We start from the raw sequence: 5,211 nt of genomic DNA on the forward strand, positions 1-5,211 counted from the left end.
TTGGTTCTGCAAAACTAATCTTGACTCTAAACACTGTCATGCCATGAGGAAATTTCCCGACTAACGGCCCAGATGAAGTAGATTATATCCTTAATAACATTATAAGCTAAGCAACTCAATAGGCATTTCCCGACTAACGGCCTTCCAGGCTTCAGGTCCAGCCATATAATTGGACGGGCAAATCGGAACCTCACACAAGTGATTCATCTAGAGTCGTGGTTTGTTCCTTGTATGGTTACATCACAATATGCAGTCATAGTTGCACAAGGATTGAAAAGTGAGTATTTCATTGATGATCCATCCTTATATACAAGTGGAGGGGATGCAAATGGAGGGGCGCGTCCACTCGATGGAACCGTCGTGAACATGCAGTTACACAAGAGAGAATTATCTCCTTAATAACATTATTAATTAAATCCTAACAATCTCCAAAGATGGCCAATATGGGCCATTATATACTCTACCCCCAGATGAAGGAGATTATTGGTTTTGCAAAACTAATCTTGACTCTAAACACTGTCATGTCATGAGGAAATTAAGCCAAGCAACTCAATAGGCATTTCCCGGCTAACGGCCTTCCAGACTTCAGGTCCAGCCATATAATTGGATGGGCAGATCGGAACCTCGCACAAGTGATTCATCTGGAGTCGTGGTTTGTTCCTTGTATGGTTACATCACAATATGCAGTCATAGTTGCACCAGGATTGAAAAGTGAGTATTTCTTTATAACTATTCAAGGGTTTTTCATAGTAAAACAATGTAATACCATCATGTCAGCTACATTCCAAATTCTGAGATGTGAAGCACCGAGGACAACATAATCAGTAAAACAATGGACTGTTACATGTTTATCCATCACATATCTGCAGGAAAGAATTACCTGGCCCATTTGACAGCAATCAGATTTGCGACCCTCTGATTCAAAGATTCCCTTGAAATGATCATAACGTATATTCATAGTCTGTCAAATAAGCAAACTGATAAGTGATACCAATTTGGGTGAGTACAGTAGTAACCAACACCCTTTTGGGCGAGGAACATGCAATGTTTAAAAATATCATTTCTCCTTGGAGATAGCAAGACCAATAAACCGGTATAAGCCTGGGTCCCCCATTACGCCGGTATCCACGGTTACTTTTTGCCTTACCAGTTTAGTTTCGCCTCACCTCCCACCACCACCCCTCCACACTTGGTTTTTTCCTCCCGCCTCACGTTGGTTTTTGGTGCTCCACCTTCCACATTCGTTTTTTCTTCTTCGATCTGGTTTTTCATCTAAATCATTCGGCTTAAGACTCTATCCTCATCCACTCAAATGCATCAAATCTCTTCTGAGGGTTGTGCCGATAAGTTGTGTAAAATTTGGATCAGGTACCCGCCGGATTGTATTCGTGATGTTCTGAACTCGGATCGTGCCAAGATGACTGGATAATACACAACCCATTTAAACTAAAAAAACATATATTCTATTTTAAGTTGTCAATAACATTGTTTTTTTAGAATCACCGGGGGGAGTTCCCCACCTGAATATATTGCTCAAACGGCTGCAGAAGCAGCTAGTACAGAATTACAGAGGCACGGTGCAACGTGCAGAGAGGTAGGAACGCCACAAGAAGACGTCCTCCTTGTCACCCGTATCGACGAGACGGTGTGACCAAAGGTCTAGGTCAGAGATAAGGTTTCTAGTTGTTATTACAGAACATTGATCGATGCACCTAAACAACATGTCATTTCACGCGGCCCAAATCTTCCAAAGCACTGTGAGGAGAACGAAGGGCCAGACATTCTTGGGTAGATGTTGAGGCAGCGAGGTGTCCTAGAGCTCGTTGAGGTCGTTAGAGGCGGCCAGGAAGCCTACTCGTTGCCATATCCGATTGGCAAGAGGACATGTGATGAAGAGATGAGTGGTGTCCTCAGGTGACGCAGCACAACGGGGGCATAGATTAGAGGTGATTATATGCTTGTGAGCTAGGTTCACTCTGGTGTTGAGGCGATCTTTGAAAAGAAGCCAAGCAAAAATCTTGATTTTGCGAGGAGCCTTGGTGCCCAAATGAGGGGGGCAAAGAAATCCGTGTCTGGCTTGGTCATGAGCGTGCCGTAGGCCTGCTTGGTGGAGAAGTCATGTCCCTAGAGTAGGAACCGTTGATCTTCCTCAGTCGACGAGATGAAGTGCCATAAAACAGCCAAAAGCGAAGCAAGCTCTTGTTCTGCTGTAAGAGAGAGACGATTACGGAGGTTGGCTTCGATACCGAAGCGGAAAATGTTAGCCGCTTTAACCAGTTGTAGGGTGGAGTGCAAGAAGAGGTGCGGTAAGGTGGTAGCTAGGGGTTTTGGTGTGAGCCAGGTGTCCATCCAGAAGTATATGTGTGTGCCACTGTTTGTGAGTACAAAGGAGATTGATTGTAGGGTTGGGATTTGTTGGGTGATCGTGCGGCACAAGAAGGAAGTTTGGGGGCCGATGAAACTAGGGTGTTTGGGTGTTGGAGATCTAGCCAGTCTAGCCAAGGTGATTGTGCGAAGGAGAGTGCTTTGGTGGCAAACTTCATTAGGAGGCCGTTGTTTTGGACATGTAGGTTTTTGAGCCCTAGACCACCAAATTTTTTGGTGAACAAACATTTTTCCACGCAATCATACACTGAGCACCCGAGCAGGCATCTTCACCAGCCCAGAAGAAAGACCTCCTCAAGGAGTCGATGACTTTGAGGGTCTTTTTTGGGATACAGAAAACAGACATGAAGTAGGTAAGAAGGGAGTCGAGGACCGCGGAGATGAGGATGAGCCGATCGCCTTTGTCTAGAAGTTTTGCTCTCCAGTCAGTCACTAGCTTCCGAGATTGTGCAATCAAGGGTGCGAAAGCATTGGAGGGGGCTTGGTTGGATCAAGGGGGATTCCGAGGTAAGTTTGAGGGAAGGGGGCGCGTGAGCAGCCCATGGCGAGAGCAGCGTCAGCAGCTAGGGTTTCATCTGTGTGAAGGGTGGCCATGGTGGTTTTGGAGAAGTTGATGGTGAGGCCGGTAGCTTGTGCAAAGCTATTTAGGATTTTTTGAGAGCTGTGGCTGCAAGGGGGGAGGCGGTTGCGATGATGAGCATGCCGTCGGCGTATTGGAGAATGGTGGGAGGCAGGTGGGTAAAGATGGGGTGGTGTAGGAGGGCAGGCTCGGAGTTTTGGATGATGAGTTGCTGGAGAAGATCGACGACGATAAGGAATAGGTAGGGAGAGGCAGGGTCGCCCTGGCGTAGGCCTTTCTTGCATTGTATCCAGTGGCCGGGGATGCCATTTAGGAGGATAGCAGTTTTGCCTGTATGGAGGATGTTTTGGATCCAGGAGCGAAAAGTATGCGAGAAGCCGCGGACAACCAAGATTCTGTCAAGGGCAGGCCAGGCGACAGAATCAAAAGCCTTCCTGAAGTCGAGTTTGAAAACCATGGTCGGCCTTTTGCGGGAGTGGCAGGAGTTGATTAGGTCGGCCGCAAAGACGTAGTTTTCAGCAATATTCCTACCGGTGATGAACCTAGTTTGGTTGCCATGAACTAGACTAGGAATGAGAGGTTTTAGGCATGAGGTGATGGCTTTAGCAAAATCTTTTACGGGGCTGTTTTGTAGGGAGATCGGTCTGAAGGCGTCGGGTGAGGAGGGGGATGCGTTCTTGGGGAGGAGGACGATGTGGGCATGATTTAAACATTTTGTGTCGGCTGTGCCTTGGTGGAGTTGTTGGAAAAAGGGTAGAATGGCATGTTTTATAGTGGGCCAGAAAGATCTGTAGAAGAAGGGGTCGAAACCGTGTGGTCTAGGGCTAGCTTGGGGGTTCATTTGGAAGAAGGCCAACTTAATTTCGTCCTCAGAGAACGGAACATCAAGGGCATGAAGGCCAGGAACAAGTTGAGGATAGATGGAACTGAGGTCAAAATCCCAGGATGCCATGGCAGGAGAGCCTATGAGTGAAAATCCCAGGACGTCGTGGCAGGAGAGCCTATGAGTGAGACGAAAAAATCTCGTAGGATTTTTGCTTTGTGGGGGTGAGAGGTGAAAACCGTGCCGTCGCGTGTGAGGGAGAAGATTTTGTTTTTCCTAAGGCGTTGTGAGGTAGACATGTGGAAGAATTTTGAGTTTTCACCTCCGTGGATTGCACGAGAAACTTTGGCACGCCACTTCCAATATTCCATTTTTTTCTTGGATATTGCTTTTGAGAAGGGACACGATGATTTTGCGAGTGAGGAGTTCGGGCGGGGAGAGAGGCCTGGATTCCTCTGCATGATCGAGGCGGCGATAGTGGTTTTACATCAAGATTTGTGGAGGGGGCGGGAGTGCGAGAGCGAGCCCATTTTTTAGCCCGGCCCGAGTCTTTTTTAGCAAAGAAGCGAGGGTGGTGGCAGAGTTGGCGGTGGTGGTAGGCCGTGAAGGGGCCCAAATGGCGCTGATAATGTTACTGTAGGTCCGCCACTTGGCCCAGCCAGGCTTAAATTTGAAGAAATTGGTCCGCGGGATTGTTGTGGTGACATGTATGAGGAGGGGTACGTGATCGAACGTGAAGCGCGTGAGAGAGGAGAGGGAGGAGTTTGGGAAGGTGTCTGCCCAAGCTAGGTTGAAAAAGAACGGTCGATACGTTCTAGGGTGGGTGATGCTCTATTGTTGGGCCAAGTTTATTGGCAGTCAAGAAGCGGCAGCTTGATGAGGGCGAGTTCATCCAGCGTTTGGTTGAAAGCATTGGCTTCGGATTGTCTAAACGCATCATTATTTTTGTCTGAGGGGTAACAGAGTAGGTTGAAATCTCCTACAAGTAACCATGGAGAGCCGTCTGGTTGTGAGATAGCAATAGCTCATCGAAGAAGGATTGTTTGAGGGTGCGGGAGGAGGGGGCATAGATATTGGTGATAGCTATGTTACGGTCGGTTGCCATGGATCGCAAAATCATGGTTGAGAAGAAGGTGAGGTGGCTGAAGGAGATTACTTGGAAGGAGGCAGAGTTGACGGCGGAGATGGTGCCACCCGCCGTTCCGACGACAGGTAGGGAAAAAACTTGGTCTAGCTGCCTAGGCATGAAGGATCGTAACTTTGGGTCGGGGAGCGCATTGAGTTTGGACTCTTGTAATAAAGCAATGTGGGTATTGATTGACATGAGTTCAGAGAGAACGTCCGAGTATTTTGCGTCGTCCCCCAGGCCACGCACATTCCATGAACAGATAGAGAAAGTTGCATTACTCATGTAGATGGAGCG

The sequence above is a fragment of the Triticum dicoccoides genome, chromosome 5A, assembly GCF_002162155.2.
Source record: "Triticum dicoccoides isolate Atlit2015 ecotype Zavitan chromosome 5A, WEW_v2.0, whole genome shotgun sequence".
Lineage (NCBI taxonomy): Eukaryota > Viridiplantae > Streptophyta > Magnoliopsida > Poales > Poaceae > Triticum > Triticum dicoccoides.